Source organism: Hyperolius riggenbachi, chromosome 2, assembly GCF_040937935.1.
Source record: "Hyperolius riggenbachi isolate aHypRig1 chromosome 2, aHypRig1.pri, whole genome shotgun sequence".
In the NCBI taxonomy this organism is placed as follows: domain Eukaryota; kingdom Metazoa; phylum Chordata; class Amphibia; order Anura; family Hyperoliidae; genus Hyperolius; species Hyperolius riggenbachi.
In genome coordinates this window covers 203,801,623-203,821,172 of record NC_090647.1, presented here as the reverse complement: position 1 = coordinate 203,821,172, position 19,550 = coordinate 203,801,623, and positions in this window count along the sequence as shown.

Below are 19,550 nucleotides of genomic sequence, written 5' to 3'. Positions count from 1 at the left end.
GATAGGCTGAAGCCGATCGCAGTGATAGGCTGACTGGGGGAGGGAGGGAAAATTCTTAAAGAAATAGGTTAATTTATTTAAAAATATATATATATATTTACAAAAAAAATAAACATTGGGGGAGCGATCAGACCCCACCAACAGAGAGTGTTGTTGGTGGGGAGAAAAGGGGCGGGGATCACTTGTGTGCTGAGTTGGACGGCCCTGCAGCAAGGCCTTAAAGCTGCAGTGGCCTACAGTATTTTTTAAAAAATGGCCTGGTCTTTAGGGGGTTTAACACTGTGGTCCTCAAGTGGTTAAAAGACCTTATAGCTTATTTTTAAATCTTAGAGGGGAAAATGCATTTTAAAGCAAAGCAGAGTCACGTGGAAGCAGATATTGGATCATTGTAAACCCCATACATTCTATTGTCACCAGATTTACAATGCATGTCTAAGTCAATAGAGGTAGAGGGTACATGTCAAAAATGTTTGAGAAAAAGACCTTGTAGCCTTTGAGAAAATTGATTTTACATTTTTACTGGAAAAATTGCATTTTAAACCCAGTTCAATGTTGCTTTGCAGCAGCTTTGGTGTCAGTACTTTCAACATGCTTTAATCTATAAAATATATTTTTTTTCTGGAGTCAGTAGGTGAAACTTCTAAAATTTAAGGTATGAAGACTTTGTGTTCAGCAGTGAAATTCGGCCTCATAGACTTCAATGCAAAATCAGAAAAGGGGAACATTACATGAATAAATAAATACTTAAAAAAATAAAACAAAACTGGCTTGGACAAATTCACTCAACCCTAGGAGTAAACTACAGTGTCTAGAAAGCCACACAAATAAAGGGAGAAGCTATGTGAACATTTGTATAGAGCTTTTCTCCTGTCAAACTCAATATCACTTGGGAGCTGCAGCCACTAACGGTAGGTTACACCCCCCCCCCCCCCCCTCCATAAAGTGTTATATGACTCCTTGCTGAACAGGCAATCAGGAACCCTGCTCTCCCGTATCAGAGATGGTGTCTTTATTCAGTACAAGGGTTACATTTTTAATAGCCACATATACATCCACAGTCTATTTGGTATTGTGCATTGAGTAATCAGAACTGATTTCAACTTGGTTTGCTTTCTCATAAACCTTTATTTGTGTTATAGTTGCGAAATCTGTTTGGAGATTAGTAGCTATTTTTATTTTTATGGTAGCCTAAACGTAATTTTAAAGTTCATTAAGGTGATTAGGAAAGATCATCTACACTGGGGTATTTAATGTGGCATTCTAATCACATAATGCATTAGGAAAAGAATGTGCCTAACATAAAGGCATAATTGACAGAAAGATAACATTCACACAAGTACTGTTGATTAATCCATATTTACTGTATTTCTTAAAAGAGCTTAAAGATATCAGGTGACACTGAAACTCCAGTAAATGTTGTATGCATGCCTTTCACTCCCTCCTATTGTTATATGATAGCTAAATGACATGTTTTGTCTTCTCCTATCCAAGCATATTTCTTTAGATAAATACAAACCACGCCATGTGCCTATGCCGTGGGTTTAATTGCCGGTATGAAGGCTAGTGTTCTATTTGTATTCACGTAAAGGATAAAAAGGATTAAAGTGGAAAGTTATAAAAAAAAAAAAAATGACTTCATGTAGATTGGTGGGACACATTTAGCATTATTAAAGTGAACCTTAAGTCAGAAAAAAAAATGAGTTTCACTCACCTGGGGCTTCTACCAGCCCCCTGCAGCAGTCCTGTGCCCTCGCAGCCACTCACTAATCCTCTGGTCCCCCGCTGCCAGCTAGTTTGGTTTTTGCCAACAGGCCCGTCAGGACTGGCCAGGCGTAGCTTTTTCCGCATTCCCGACTGCAATTAGCGCTATTGCGGACCGCAACGCGTACAAAAATACGCGTTGCCGCATATCTATGCATTCGTAATGCGTGAATGCGTATTTTTATCCGCGTTGCGGGCCGCAATTGCGATAATTACAGCCGGGAATGCGGAAAAAGCTACGTGTGGCCAGTCCTGACGGGCCTGTAGGAAAAAACGAAACTAGCTGGTAGCGGGGGACCAGAGGATTAGTGAGTGGCTGCGAGGGCACAGGACTGCTGCAGGGGGCTGGTAGAAGCCCCTGGTGAGTAAAACTCCTTTTTTTTCTGGCTTAAGTGTCACTTTAAATCACATTAATATTTGAGTACCTTTTTGTTGCTGTGAATAAAACCATAATTTCATTTTTTTTACTTCCTGTGCCTTTGCTACACAAGAATGAACAGAAGCCGGAGGTTTAAACAGTATTATTTTCTTTAAAAAAAAAAAAAAAAAAACAAGGAATCTACAATTCAATAATTCCTGTCAGAATAAAAAAAAAAAAAAAAAAGAAAGAAAAAAAATTGAGATTGTAGCAAAATTGGAATGAAAAATGTTTATGTTAACTTTTGCTTAGTTACGGAAGAGTTAGACATTCTGTCTGTGTCCAGTTATGGAGATTTGCAGTGAGCACACATGGGGCTCGATTCACTAAAGTGTGATATCTGCTATCACAGCAGTTATCACGCGAGCTGCCGCATGCAAAGGTTAGCGTGAGAACAGTGTTACTTCGCGGGATAAGCGAAGGTTAGCGAGCGATCATGTGCACATTTCACATGAAAAGTGCATGTGAACGCGCGCAAACCTTCACTTATCACACAAAGTCACACTGTTCGCGCGATAACCTTTGCACGCGGCAGCTCGCGTGATAACTGCTGTAGTAGCAGTTATCATACTTTAGTGAATTGAGCCCATATAGGGATTAAAAAACACATTCTTTAGTTTGCTTAGAGATTAATTACTGTACATGGGTCAGCAGATCTTTACTGCTATCTGTATTCTGACAGAGAATCTTCTGTTCAGTTCCTGACAGAGCCACCAAGAACAGGAAGTGAGGGATAATTTCCCCAAAGTGGACACAAAGAGCAGTAAAAGCTTCATAAACTAATGTTCCTTCATTTTATAGATTATCTTTAGTGCATGTAATTGGAAGGGGGCATGCCATGCCATCCAGCTGGTAACTTGGGCAAACAATCTCCTTTGCACGCATGCATAAATAAATCATATATATATATATATATATATATATATATATATATATATATATATATATATATATATATATATATATATATCATTGTAACAGGGTACATTTGCAGTCCAATCAAAGTAATTCTATGCACAGCCGTTGATGTCTAATCCTCTGGAAACAAAACTGAGTACACCCCTAAGTTAAAATGTAAAAAATATGCCCCAGACATTCTCCCTCCCCAAGGCCGTGTTAGGGATGGCAGTTGGCAGAACACGCTCACTGTTCCCGTTGAACGGTCGCTGTTTGCCCATTCACATATAACCTGAACTACACATGATGTTTATGACTTCCCTATTCTTTTCTATTGAGTCATTTTTAGATCTGTGACCCTGAAGTCACATGGGACAGGACAGCCAATCAGACAGAATCAGCACATTGGCCACTCCCCCAATAAAAGGCATGATCCCGGCAGCCATTTTCACTCTGTCTGTAGTCAGTGCAGGGAGAAGAGTAGAGATGGTCCGAACGGTCCACCGGCGAACTTCCGTGGTTCGCGATCGCGGCGAACCGGGAACTTTTCCGGAGGTTCGGTTCACCCCCATAGTGCACCATTAGGGTCAACTTTGACACTGTACATCACAGTCAGCAGGCACATTGTAGCCAATCAGGCTACACTCCCTCATTTTTGTGTGTGTCTGCCTCAGATGAAAGCAATGCCATCTGTACTCTCTGCCGCCAAAAATTGAGCCATGGAAAGACGTAGGGACAACTACCTTATGAAGGCACATGATTACAAAGCACAAACTGCAATGGGATGACCACCTGAGGAAAAGCAGCACACAAAAACAAATCCACACCCCGCAGTGGAAGATATGCAATTATTTCTCATAAATTGCGATACCCAAACTACCAGGATGTTAAAAGGCGAGTGGTGACATCTCTGGTACACAGCGTTGGGTCAAGGGTCCATCTGACCATGGATGCCTGGTCTGCAAAGCACACTCAGGCCTGCCCTGAAGACTAAGCCAGTCCCCACACACAGCGTTGGGTCAAGGGACCATCTGACCACAAGGTCTGCAAAGCATGGTCAGGCCTGCCCGAAGACCAGTGGTGCTCAGCTAGATTTTGGATATCCGAACTACCCAGATAATCCGAACTTTTTCCACTATACGAACTTTGAATAGCATGTCGGATATTTTTTTAAATCCGAATAGACTATCCGAGCAAACTCAGATTTCTTATCTGAAATCCGAAATCCGGGCGGATAGCTTCTGCAGATATCCGAGCAGAAGCCAAAATCACCTTGAATGGCAAAAATCCCTTTTGAAGGGAGATAGAGAGAGAGAGAGAGAGAGACCTCAGAAAAGGGTTTTTGCCATTTGAAGAGACTTTTGGAAGCATTTTAAGCCATTTTCAGGTCACTTCTGGTTTTCTTTCCAGATATCCGAATCCGGCCGGATATCCAGGATATTGGGTTCGGATATCCGAGTTTACTCGGATACCAAAAAGTTCAGATTCGGATATCAGATTTAGATCTGGATATCTAAGTATCCGGATCCGAATTCAATTCGGATTTTGAAAAGGGGTATCCGAGCAGCACTGCCGAAGACTAAGTCAGTCCCCACACACAGCATCTCTGCCTGCACGCCGTGTGACTGCCTGCCCCAAGACTAAGTCACTTCCCACACAGCATCTCTGCCTGCAGGCTTCTTGACTGCCTTCTCCGCCACCACCAACAGGGTCCAGGACTCCAGGTGGATTCCTGAATTTTTAAGGCCGCTGCTAGCAGCGGGCGCTATACTAATTTTTCTGGTGCATGTACATGCCTGCCTAATTTTTCTGGCTGCACTGTGGCTGCAACAACAAAACAAAAGGCATGTACATGTGCCAATTCCCCTTTGTGATCATTACCTTGCCGCAGTGAAGGGGCTTGCATATCACAATGAAGCAATGACCGCCGGCTATATGAGTGTCTGGGGGGGGGGGGCACACCCATGATAATAAGGTTGTTGCTTCATTGTGGACAGACCAAATTCGATCAGCTGGGCAATCACCTCAGCCTGGCGACCATATGGGCTTGCAAACCGCTATCGCCAGCACTCTCGCCATGGTGCGCACCAGTCCAGCACTGCCGTCGCAACACAAACAGCTGTTTGCGGTGCGTTACACAGTGAGTTTGGTGTGTCAGTGTGAAGCAGTACTCTAATTACACTCCCTGATTGATGTATACACATGCAAGATGTTTTAAAGCACTTTAGGCCTGCAATTTAGCATTCAATGTAATTTCTGCCCTTAAAACGCTGCTTTGCGTCAAAACCAGATTTTTTTCCCCGGGACTTTTGGCGTCTATCCCACTCATCCATGCAAAAACTCAGATGTTAGACCCCTTGAAATATCCCTTCCATCACTTTTGTGGCCACCATACATTTTTCTTGTTTTCCAAGTTCGCCTCCCCATTGAAGTCTATAGCGGTTCGGGGAAGTTCGCGAACCAAACTTTTTGCGGAAGTTTGCGAACCGAAAATCGTAGGTCCGGGCCATCTCTAGAGAAGTGCTCCTGGCTGTTGCTGCAAGTTAAGAGGGACAGTTAGATAGGCTGTATAAGTGTGTTTTACTGCCATTATTGTGTGTTTCAGTTCTTCTGTAGCTGCTTGTAGATGCTTTGCTCCTTGCAATTCACCACTATTTACTACAATAGTCCATATAAGGACTAATCCTGACTGCACTGTTATATTTTTGTTGTTGCCGTTTGTGGTTTGGTGGCTTACATACACCACACCAGACACCACCTGTATACATGTCACTGCAATTACTGTACACTAATGTGTTATATTGCCATCATCACCCTTGTGAGCGTTTACATTTTTTAGTTGTTATCTGACATAAAAAAAAGTGGTTTCACTTCTGCTATGCTGACATTGTAAGAAACCCAGTTGCACATTAGTGCATTTATTGTGCACTAGTGTGTTATATCACCATCATCACCCCTGCATGCATTTAATTTTTTGTTGTTGTTATCTCATTTGTAAAAAGTGGTGTCACTTCTGCTGTGCTGACATTTTGAGAAACCCAGTTCTTTTTATTTGTATTTGTTTGGGTTTTTTTTGTACTGTGGAATGTGTGATGTGAAAATTAAGAAGGGTGAAAATTACGTTTACTTTTATTTGCATTTTCGCCAAATTTTTACCCCAAAACAATGATGATAAAATAGTTTTGGGGAAAAAATATTACCCAAAGAAAGTATACAGTATATATCACGCAGATGGAATAAGTAATTAAACTCAGATGGAATAAGTAATTAAAATTGAATGCTGTATCATAGTGACACAGCCAAAGTGTAAAAAATTTCAGGAACATTAATGGTTAGAAGGAAGCCTTTTCTAAAGGTGACGCACAAGATAGCCCACAAAAGACTACTGAAGACAGAAGACTAAAGGCACGAATTACTGAATTTCTGGAATTGTTTCCTGTGATCTGATGAGATCAAGATAAACTTATTTTGTTTAGATAGTGTCAGGTGCATGTGGCGGCAACCAGGTGGGGAGTACAAAGACAAGTGTGTCCTGCCTACAGTCAAACATGGTAGTGGGCATGTCATGCTTTGGGGCTACATGAGTACTGCTGGCACTGGGGAGCTATAATTCATTGAGAGAACCATGAATGCCAACATGTACCATGACATGTTGAAGCTGATTATCATCCCCTCCTTCACAAACTGCTCTGCAGGGTAGTATTCCAGGCTGATAATTACACCAAACACACCTTCAAGACTACCCCTGTTTTGTTAAAGAAACTAAGAGTGAAGGTGCTGGACTGGTCTGGCATGTGTCCAGACCTAAACCCTAATGAGCATCTGTGGAGCATCCTAAGAAATGGAAGATGGAAGAACTCAAAGGTCTCTAACATGGAACGTGGAAGAGGATTTCAGTGGCAGCCTGTGAAGCTTTAGTGAACTCCACACCCAAAAGAGTTAAGTCAGTGCTGGAAAACAATGGTGGGCACAATTTTGACGTTCTTCACTTAGAAGTGTACTTAATGTACTTTTGTCTCCGGCAGTTTAGACATTAATGGCTGTGTGTTGTGTTATTTTGATGGGACAGCAAATTTACACTGTCATACAAGCTGTACATACAGTACAAGCTGTACACTGACTACCCTGGGTGGGGCAGAGGGAAAATGGAGCGATGCAGGAGTGATGTCAGATGTGGGCTAGGTAAGCAAGGAGAGCAATGCTAACAGCCGTAGCACACATATTTTTTTCTTTCAGCCAATGGCATGAAGAGGTTAAATGGATAAAGGTTGCTCTGTTTTTGTTTTGTTTTTCAGAATTAGTTTTTAATTCATGCTTATTTCTACAATAATATAAATATAAATGTACTAACTTCTGATGAAAGGTTTTTTCTACCATATAACAATTTTTCTCTTAATCCAATCTAGGTTTGCTGGATAACCTACGTTTTTTAGTATTCTCCATTGTTCTTCATCAATAGTAAATCAACCTCAATCAGTACCTATAGCAACAAGTGCCTATGGATGACCAGTCAAGTCTGTTGCTTATTCCATTTCAGCAAATACAATCTGCACAATACTAACCACTCATGAAAACTTAGCTGCACAGAGCTGAAACAGATTTTAAAAAGTATAATTATGAAGAAACAGAAGGCAAAACACGTAAAGTAAAATATGTTATTGCTCAAGTGCACTAACAAATCATTGACTATAGAAATTATACCTTTCCCTTAATCATTGATTTCTTATGATGCGACATGCAATAACATATAAGTGGAGGAAAACATGAAGCAAAATCATAAAAATAAATGTTTAAAGTCACATTAACTATAATTCTGGATGCATTTATGCTTGTTAGACCCTTTTTATAAGCTACATCAAACAGGAGCAGAATGCAATGTAATGCACCAAAAGCAGTAATTTATCAGATCTTTGATGTACTTTGATGAGCAGTCAGTAGTCCACTATCAAACATGCTTCAATCCTCATGCTTTGGATGAAATAGAGAGGACACAATTAGCAGACCACAGATGCAAATGGACTGTATTATCAAGTTCTATTTTTCTTTAGCTTCCAATAGGGCTATCTTCAGTAACTTGACACATTTCTCACTTACATAAGATCCAAAGTAAAAATAATAATAATAATAGTACTAAAAAAAACCTAACAAATTGAACACTGGTTTACATAATTAACCACAATTAAGAATAGATATTGAAGCAATTAATTGTATCACGTGATCTATTAAAATACTGTATATTACAGGGTATAAAACGACTGGGCGACGACCCCCCAACTTTTCCAGTTAAAATATAGAGTTTGGGATATACTCACCATATAAGACTACCCCTCTTCCAAAACACACCAAACAAAAAGTAAAAAAAAACATCAGATTTGATTTCAATATGTACCGGTAATTTAATTCAAATGCTTATGACATGCTGTCTCCAAGAGGATTGCAGCTCTCCCTGTCTCCCTGGCCTGCCTCCGCATCCCACCATCTCCTTCTCTGACATAAACATGCCTCTTCCATCCATCTGGCCCACCCCTGTATACTAACCCCTCTGCACCCATGCTATGATAAAACATGGCACATGGCAAAGAAGGCAAGCATAGCTTTACATTACCAGTACTGCAGTCATCCAGGGAAAGGAAAAGAGATTGTGCTTTGCTTTCCGTTTCATACAACTGGTAAAACTTTCTGTAATCCCCATAGCTTCTTGTGAGCATCCGCTCGCACGAGTAGCAGAGCAGCTTCCTGGTTCTGGGTCTCCTTACTGGTGACATGTGCTCTCCACAATACAGCCCGGCAATCTCTTCCTGTGTGAGCGTCATCAATGAAGCGCACACGTCACCAGTCAGGTGACCCCGGAAGCTGCTGTGCTACCCGCACGAATCTACTAGGATTACAACACGTTTTGCCTTGAAACGGAGAGCACAATCTCTTTTTTTCTTTCCCCGGATGACTGCTGCACCTGGTAATTTAAAGCTCTGCCTTACACCCGGCACCCTCACACTGACACTTGGTGTATAAGATGACCCCCGACTTTTTAAGAAGATTTTTAAGGGTTAAAAAGTTGTCTTATACACCTGTATATATGGTAAGTAATTTATGTGCTCCTGAAAAGTCACACTAAACAATCAGGAATGCTGACACCTACAATCCAAGGACAAAAAGTAGGCTGGGATATACTTAACCTCCTGGGGGTTTCAATTATTTCGCCCAGGAGGTGGCGCAGCACTATTTTTTAAATTTTTTTATTTTTAAATCATGTAGCGAGCCCAGGGCTCGCTACATGATAGCCGCTGTGCAGCGGCATCCCCCCACCCACTCCGATCGCCTCCGGCAATCAAAGCAAACAGGAAATCCTGTTCAGAACAGGATTTCCTGTTTGGCTTCCCCCGTCGCCATGGCGACGATCGGGATGACGTCATCGACGTCAACGACGTCATGACGTCAGAGGGAGTCTCGATCCACCCCTCAGCGCTGCCTGGCACTGATTGGCCAGGCTGCGCACGGGGTCTTGGGGGGGGAGCGGCGCGGCGCGGCGGGTAGCGGCGAATCAGCGCGGAGCGGCAGCGATCGGTATATACACGCAGCTAGCAAAGTGCTAGCTGCGTGCAACAAAAAAAAAATTATGCAAATCGGCCCACCAGGGCCTGAGAAATCCTCTGTGGCGGCTTACCCCGAGCTCAGCTCGGGATTAGCCCCCAGAGGGTTAAGTAAAATAAAGTGATCAACAACAACAAAACATTCGTAAAGTGCTTTCTTGCATAAGACCCAAAGCACATGGGTTTGTGTTAGATCGATACATAGTTTGCGATGTGTTACAGGGGAAAAAGTTATGTGATCATTAATGCCAGACTAAGCAGGTGGCTTTTCGGTTTTTATTTCAACGCCTTCAGGGTTGGAAATGTCTTGATTGGGTGTGGCAAGGTGCTCCAAAGGGTAGGGACAACATAACAGAAAGCTCTGGCTCTAAAGGTTTTGAGTTGGAGATGTTCAAGTTATTTGATCCTGTGGAGGTTGCGAGATATGTTAGAAAGTTGTAACAAATCCTTAGTCCCAGATGCCTAGGTAGAAATTTTAATGTCAATTTTGAAGAAATTTAATAAATTTAAGGGTAGCCAGTAGAGTGAGCAAAGGGTTGGTGTTATACGGCATTAGCAGGTTTGACTTGTTAACAGCCTTATGCTAGCATTCTGTAGTAGCTGCAGGCAGTGTAGGGCTTTATTTGGAGGACCTGCATAGAGGGCATTGCAATAGTCCAGCTGTGATGTGATGAAAGTGTGAACTAGGGTCGGGAGATCCTCTGAAGGAATTAGGAAATAAAATAACAAAAAGAGATTATAGGTAGAAATGGCCCAAACGGTTTGCCAGAGAACTTGTTTGCGCAAACTTAGCTGGTTCGAGTTCGCGGTGAACTGCGAACACTTAGCGAATTCGACCCGCCCCCTATACTACATCACTGGACTAAACTTTGAGCCTCTACATCACAGTCAGCAGACACATTGCAGCCAAATAGGCTGCACTCCCTCCTGGAGCCCCTCCCCCTTATAAAAGGCAACAGCGTCGGACCATGTTCTCACGCTGTGTGCTGCTGTATTAGTGACAGAAGGGAGAGACATTGGAGAGATAGGGAAAGCGATAGTTAGAAGGTCTGTTAGCTTGCTCCTTGCTGATATTTGTTGATGAAAAGCACTCCAAAATAGCTCTTTTGAGAGCTAATGTTCTTCTCATGTGTTTTATTTTTTTTGTGCATGTGCCACTGACACTGCATATACAGCCCTGTCTGCCGCAGCTGGCCCTTGCTAATTGCTGTACTGTGCCAGGCCCAGCACATTCAGTGCATACCTTTCACTGTCTCTGTGTGACTGCACTTTGTATTATACAATACCACCACCAGTCAGTATATACCTTTTCCCTGCACCTGTGTGACTGCACAATTGAATTATAGCAGCAGTCACTGCATACCTTTTCCCTGCACCTGTGTGACTGCACAATTTTATTATAGCAGCAGTCAGTGCATACCTTTTCCCTGCACCTGTGTGACTGCACAATCGTATTATAGCAGCAGTCACTGCATACCTTTTCTTAGCACCTGTGTGACTCCACAATTGTATTGTAATAGCAGTCACTGCATACCTTTTCCCTGCACCTGTGTGACTGCACAATTGTATTATAGCAACAGTCAGTGCATACCTTTTCACTGCACCTGTGTAACTGCACATTGTATTATACCACCAGCAGTCAGGTCAAAAAGTGTTCAGTACCTCACCTTTATCAAAATGAATGAGGCATGGATCCCGGGTGGGCTACTGCTTGCCCGAAGACTAAGTCAGTCCCCACACACAGCATCTCTGCCTGTGACTGCCTGCCCCAAGGCTAAGTCAGTCCCCACACAGCATCTCTGCCTGCTGGCCGCTGCTGCCTGCCCCAAGACTAAGTCAGTCCCCACACAGCATCTCTTCCTGCAGGCCCCTTGACTGCCTTCTCCGCCACTACCAACAGGGTCTAGGACTCCAGGTGGATTCCTGAATTTTTATGGATGCTGCTAGCAGCGGCTGCTACCAAACATAATAATAATGTTTCTTGTGCGTGTACATGCCTAATTTTTCTGGCTGCACTGCGGCTGCAACAACAAAACAAAAGGCATGTACATATGTCAATTCCCCTTCGTGATTGTTACCTTGCCGCGGTGAAGGGGCTTGCGTATCATAGTGAAGCAATGACCAAATTCGATCAGCTGGACAGTCACTGTTGTTCTGTCATTGAGCTGCCTCAGCCCGACCATATGGACTTGAAAACCGCCATCGCCTGCACTCTCACCATCGTGCGCACCAGTCCAGCATGGCCATTACTACACAAACAGCTGTTTGCGGTGCGTTACACAGTGAGTTTGGTCTGTCAGTGTGAAGCAGTACATTACTTACACTAACTGCTGATCCATGTATACACATGCAAGATGTTTTCAAGCACTTTAGGCCTCCAATTTAGCAATGTAATGTGATTTCTGCCTTTTAGGGATTATAACCCTGCTGTGTGTCAAATCCGTAATTTTCCCTGGATCTTTTGGCATGTATCCCACTCCGCCATGCCCCCTCTCCAGGTGTTAGACCCCTTGAAACATCTTTTCCATCACTTTTGTGGCCAGAAACAGTGTTTGTAGTCTTTCAAGTTCGCCTGCCCATTGAAGTCTATTGTGGTTCGAAAAGTTCGCAGGGTCGCGAACTTTTTCAGAAGTTCGAATTTGACGTTCGCGAACCGAAAATTGAAGGTTTGAGCCATCTCTAATTATAAGACCTGATCTCATAGCCCTGACAGTAATTAGGTGAATGACTTTGTTATATAAAAGATTTAAAATCCTTTCCACTTCTCTATATTATACAGCTGTGGGGGATACTTTGGGTTACCACTTATTAAACTCATAAAAATAATCAAAATAAGTATAGGACATTGCTATAGAACTCAATTGTAAACATGTTTTTTCTTGATGAAGGAATATCATCATAGTCACAGTTCCTAATGTATTGCTTTGCTGGCTTTTTACAGCATGAGTGACTCTTATTATAAATGTGGCACCATCCGCCCTCAGTTTACAGCACCTTCAATGCAGGCCCATATTATACCATAAGGAGTGCAGAGCCCTTCATTGAATTAACCTTATACAGCTGAAGTTTCAGTGTAAAGAAACATATCTGTAGAGGTGAGATTGTGAGTAATGCCGCTATGCGATGGCCACCTGTAGCACTATGGACCTCCACATAGCATTAACATTACACCACTTACACCTTTTATTAGGTTTCTCAATTCTGGGAGCCAGGGCAACCAACAACAATTCATTCAGAGCAGATACCTAGGATGCCTAGATCTAGCAAACCATTGCCAAGATAAGACTTAAAAAAGAGAGAGAGAAAAATGTATTATTTATCTACTTTGGGACTGCCTAACGCCGATGGGCGTGGCCGCGGCGGCAGCCCCAGGACCTCCTAACGCCGATTGGTGTCAAGTTCTGGGGCTGCAGTTTCCCAGGGAATGGCCGCACGCATGCACGATCGTTCCCTGCCACTTCACGGAATGGAGTTCCGTGACTAGCCTGCTAGCCGCCGATCACAGCTAGCAGGCTGTTTGTAAACAAAAGGGGAACGAAATCCCCTTTGTTTACATCCATACAGCACTGCGGTCCCCGGCAGCGCTGTACGAGATCGGTGATCCCCGGCCTCTGATTGGCTGATGCCTATGAGAGGTGGAACAGGACGGATCGCTTTCCTGTTCAATTCTGTAGGCGGAGGGTAGGGAGGAAGGAGAGAGAGGGGGACGAAGAGAGAGAGCCTCGATGAGGCTGAAGAAAAAAAAAAATAAACAAACTGCCGCAGCGATTGGACCCCTCCGGCGGCATGTCCCATTAGGGACAAAAAAAGGGGATGAGTCCGATCGCTGGACTCCATAGCTGGGCTGTGCAGGAGGGTGAAAAGCCTGCACAGCCCAGTGCTGCAAAAAACAGCCGGGTCTTTGGGGAAGGGGGGGTAGCACTGTGGTCGTCAAGTGGTTAAAGTGAACATATTAGTGTAGGTATGCTTGCCACCTTTTTTATTCGTGTGTGTGTGTGTGTGTGCGTGCGTGCGTGCGTGCGTGCGTGTGCGTGTGTGTGTGTGCGCGTGTGTGTGTGTGTGTGTGTGTGTACATACAGTCCTATCTCATTAGGCCTGAAGGATTGCAGCAGTCTCCTCATTCAGCCACCATGTTGTTGGTGGCCATAATGCAGATATTCATTTAATTTTATGTAAAGAACTGATTTGGTGCCTCATTCAAAGTTAAACTGCTTATTGTCTAGGATGCCATGGCCAATCAGTGCTTGCTATGAAGGAGGCAGCAAATCAGAATTTTTCTAAAGGCTCACCCTGGGGGTATATTTACACTAAACATCATCATAAGACCATCATTATGGAAGCCTTCCAAATTGTGTCTGTGCAAGAGGAACATTATTGATAGATAAATAGATAGATTGATACCATATATCACTGTGAATACGCTGACCTAACACACACATTCTGGGTGTAAAGTGGGAGTGCTTTCAGATCCCCTGTATGCAGAGTGCATTATAGAGCTTTCTGAACTGGCCACTAGAGCTCCAGGCTCACTGCAGTCAAATGACATTGAGTCTGGAGTTCAAGTGGCCAGTTCAGAAGCTGCACAGGACACTAGAGGATGCAATTCAGAGGACAGGTAGTAATACAAGCTGAATTATATACCTAGGATGCCCAGATATCTAGAATGCCAGGCCAGATCTAGCAAACCACTATTTCTACATTGCCAAACTGAGACTTAAAAAAATAGAGCAATGTTTCATTTAGAGTGAAAATATTAGTGTAAATACCTTTGCCACCTTTTTTTAATTATGTGTGTACATAGTATCTCAATAGCATGCAATCATACATTTCACAAAAAATGCAGTACAAATTCCTACTTAGAGTCTTGTAAATTGTCTGCATAGTATTTACAGCACATCCATAGCTACTTGTAATGAATTTATAAGTAAAAGAGGTACATTTTCCATAAAATCCAACCTTGCCATTGCCAATTTTGTAAGATCATTATTACAAAATTTGCAGATGACACCATGTGTTTTTGTAGCATCTTTCATCCACTATTATAAACATTGTTTTGCTTCTCAAGGTGCATACCCACATTCAATTTCAATTGGCCAATCACTGACCAGTTTTACCACCTCCATGTAGGGTGTAGTGTGAGAGTTTAGCTACACAATCTGCTCATCATATTCAATATCTGTTGGCCCTCATACTACATGGAGTTGGCAAAATTGGCCAATCAAAACTGAGGGTGTGTGCAAGGCTGAAGTTTGTATTTACTGTAAATGGTTAAAAAGTGTTGAATTAGGATGCACTGCAAATCAATCTGTCCTTACATATTTAACAGCAGCCATGAAGATTATCTAAAAACTAAATGTCTTTGTCTTACTTTATATGCCTATTTCCCACATTATATTAGTTTTTTGAGATCACAATTCAACAGCTCCTCCATCACAATATCTACACAATTTCAGCTTGTCATCCTCAAAATAAGATACATCCCTGTGATTTATGCAAATGTCTCTTAGTCCGAGAGAATGCATTATTACTGATTTAATAACTTGCTTTTCATAGAGTGCAGTGGGAGCTGAATAGATACTATATGCCAGTACAACAAGTGAATGACTGTATCTTCCCATTATTAATTAACATTGTTATCAGGTGTGCTGAAGGTTTGATTATTTTTGGCATAAATAAGACATTCTTTCTAGTGTTCTTTCATGTTCTTGCGAAAGACCCAATTTTTTTATTTTGGCTTTCATTACTGTCTTATGTTTTGAGATGTTCATTTATCAGAAGACATGTCATCTTCGCCTTTGTGTCTTCATATTATTCTGAAGGGCACAAGTAGACTGTATTAAACTGAGTCATAGAAATAATCTGTTTCTCGTGAATCTATGCCAGTGAATTCATTGCTGTACATATATTTACAGGAAAGAATAGACTGACAGATGAAGTTTACCTAGTCATGATAATATAAAAGTGCCTCTGTATAAGTAAATTAGCTTGTGCATGTAAAAAGGAAATGTTCAGTGGATTGCATAAAAGCATTTTTCAAGAAGCTAATGCCTAGAGATGTTCATATAAATGGCACTTCTACTAAGATTCTTGTATTACCAGTTCCATGCCACAGACAGACCACAAATACCTGCCAGGATCAAAATAAAATAAACTTTCATCCAATTAGATTATAATAATCGAATTAGATAGTCGATCGGCCGCCAAGTCGCCTTATCTATGACCATCTTAAGAGTGGACAGTTAATTACAAGCAAGGGAAGCTGTGTATTTTAGAAAGCTGTAGCTCGACTGAAGTATTTTAAAACATTTTTTCAAATTAAATTAAAAAAGGGGTTGCTTAACATTTAAATGTGTCAATTTTATTGAAAGTGGATTTCTTTGTTTTTTTGTATTTTGATCTTAACCATTACCAAGGCAGGACAATAAGTAAGTTATGAAAGCATTATGCGCGATGGCTTAAAGTACCATTCATTGTTTACAATTATTTGACAAACAATACTTTACATATTAGCCTTTCAACAAGTGGTAAATTTATCCCTGGGGTACTTGGGTTGGTTTTAGGGGATACTTGAACTTGTCATAGTCAATATAATACAGAGAGTTTTAGGATTAAAAAAATAATAATAATTTAGCATGTATAAATACCTTTGAAAATTCACTTTAGTTAATTAAAAGCAAACAAGAATGCTTAAAAATCATTTATACACTGATACTAAGTACTTCTTATAAACATACACGTGTCAAGTGGTACTTCAGATGATAATATCCACAGTAGGGGGTAGGCAAACATCATCTTTCATGAAGGGGTACATGCTATTATAATGATTAGAAACACTGCTTTTACATGATTTATTTCATCATTATGTGGGAGGTATGTTGCGTGGGAGGTATGTTGCACATAAAAGAAAGTTTCAAGATTTGCCGCACTGTGCTGTTGTGGTTAGCACTTTTGCCATGCAGTGCTGAGTCGCCAGCTCCAATCCTAGCCAGGGCACTATCTGCATGGAGTTTGTATGTTCTCCCAGTGTCTGTGTGGGATTCCTCCAGCACTTCAGTTTCCTCCCATATCCCCAAAACATGCACAAAAGTGAATCGGCTTCCCCCTAAATTGGCCGTAGACTACGATAAAAACACAACACGATACATACATAGAAATATGACTATGGTAGGAATTAGATTGTGAGCCCATCTAAGGGACAGTTAAGTGACAGGAAAATATACTCTGAACAGTGCTGCGAAAGACGTCAGTGTTCTATAAATACTAAATAATAATAATATTATATTGAACCCCGTGAAATAATGTCCCCCCCCCCCCCCCCCCTTGATCAGGCCAATTTTAAGCCTTTTCAGTGGAAATAGTTTGGTATTATTAATTTTCCACAGTCACCACCCAACTATTTAAGGAATATTGTACTCTGTTATAGGCTGAAGGATTAAAAAAAAAAGTCACTAGGTAAATAACAGAATTAAAGTGAACCTGCAGATAAAACAAATGCATGCTAAACAGCTGTACTACATTACAACAGGCATAAATACTGTAGTGTTATTAAAATGGCAGCCATGCAAATATTGCAGAGAAATAATATTGTCATGTGTGTGTGGGGTAGGGGGGGAGGTGGGGTAGAAGGGAAGGTGGGGGGGGGGGGCATGTCCAAACATGGATTTCTGGCCACCATACTGAGCAACCCTACACAGCAGCAACCACAATCTGCAAAACAAAAAAGCTCTTCAAAGGCCTGAACACACGTACGCCTTTGTGTCTACTTTTCATCATCTGTAACATTGATATGTTGCTGAAAATAACCTCAAAAATTCCACCCAAAAAAGTTTAGACCAGGCCTCACTTGCCAGTATCAAAAGAGCTTTATTGTGAACAAGCAACCATATTGTGTACAAAATCACTATAAATAAAACCATTAAAACACTACTGGAGCTTCAGAGGAATTACAGCATGCCCCACTCTCATACTCACTCCATACATACATGCATGCCACTCAAATAACAGGATCCATTTGCACGTGCTTGTGGTAACCTATCAGAGCTCTGATTGTAACTGCAGCTGCCAAATAGCCACTATTGAAATCTTCAGACTTGATTACTCAGCAACAACAATAGGTATTGAATTGTATCGAATTGTATTGTATCATCAGTCCTAGGCCATTTGCATGTTAATGTTTATGCTTCAATTGCTGACGAGAAAACCAGTCCAACCTTGGTTGTAAACCAATTCAACTTTTAAATGTACCATATAGCATGTCATAGCAGGTTAGTTGAGTCTTTGATATTGGTTTGGTTAGTAGTAGCTTAGGCATAGCAAAGCATTAGGCAGGCAAAACAAAGCATAGAGTCTGCAGCAGTCACAAACCTCAGTAGGGGAGTCGCCATATCCCTGTGTTCATAGCTCCCCTGTAGGTATGCAGCAACTCTAATTGAAGGCTACTCACGAACACTGCAATCCTCGTTGGCAGCGACTGCAGTCGCCGATCTACCCGCATAGGCGCCTGTATCAGCGTAACAGCGGGGATCAGGCTTGGAGCGATGTATAGTTGTAGCGATGGGCGAGGCCAGCCTCGTGTAGCTCCTCCCACCTACATGTTTCACCCAATAGGGCTTCCTCAGGGTGTGGCTCACGCCTGATCCCCACTGTTACACTGATACAGGCACCTGTGCGGGTACATTGGCGACTGCAGCCGCTGCCAACGAGGATTGCAGTGTTCGTGAGTAGCCTTCAATTAGAGTTGCTGCATACCTACAGGGGAGCTATGAACACAGGGATATGGCGACTCCCCTACTGAGGTTTGTGACTGCTGCAGACTCTATGCTTTGTTTTGCCTGTCTAATGCTATGCTATGCCTAAGCTACTACTAACCAAACCAATATCAAAGACTCAACTAACCTGCTATGACATGCTATATGGTACATTTAAAAGTTGAATTGGTTTACAACCAAGGTTGGACTGGTTTTCTCGTCAGCAATTAAAGCATAAACAGTAACATGCAAATGGCCTAGGACTGATGATACTATACAATTCGATACAATTCAATACCTATTGTTGTTGCTGAGTAATCAAGTCTGAAGATTTCAATAGTGGCTATTTGGCAGCTGCAGTTACAATCAGAGCTCTGATAGGTTACCACAAGCACGTGCAAATCGATCCTGTTGTTTGAATGGCATGCATGTATGTATGGAGTGAGTATGAGAGTGGGGCATGCTGTAATTCCTCTGAAGCTCCAGTAGTGTTTTAATGGTTTTATTTATAGTGATTTTGTACACAATATGGTTGTTTGTTCACAATAAAGCTCTTTTGATACTGGCAAGTGAGGCCTGGTCTAAACTTTTTGGGTGTAATTTATGCAGATTGAATGTCTGAGTTTAAGGCCCACAACTAATTGACACAACTATATGCAGTGCATGCTGCACGCAGTTTAGTTGAGTTTCAAGTGTAGTGCCATTAGGGAGACCCATCCATTTTTTTCTATATGGCTGAAAATAACCTCCCAGTCCCCAGCAAACATCAATAAGGGCAGCCAAAGCCAGATAGGCACCCATTTGCCGGTTCCAGGGCAGGTTCTATACTTTTTGCTGCCTGAAGCAAACATTGTAGTAGGTGCCCTTTAAATGCACAGAGTCACCAGACACCCAGCCAGCTTTGATGCACTTCACATGCTCTGTGATGTGCATAGACATATGAAACTTTCACATTAACATGCACATCTATCCTCAGTATTACCACATGATGGATGCATTATTACAGATAACATGCTCATACCTTGTGTTTCTGGGCTGTTTGCAACTGAAAATGAGTTCATTTTTAAGAGTACACAGGCACAGGGAGAGTCTCAAAATGCCTGAGGGACAATGCATTTGCTTGTGCATTATAAGTGT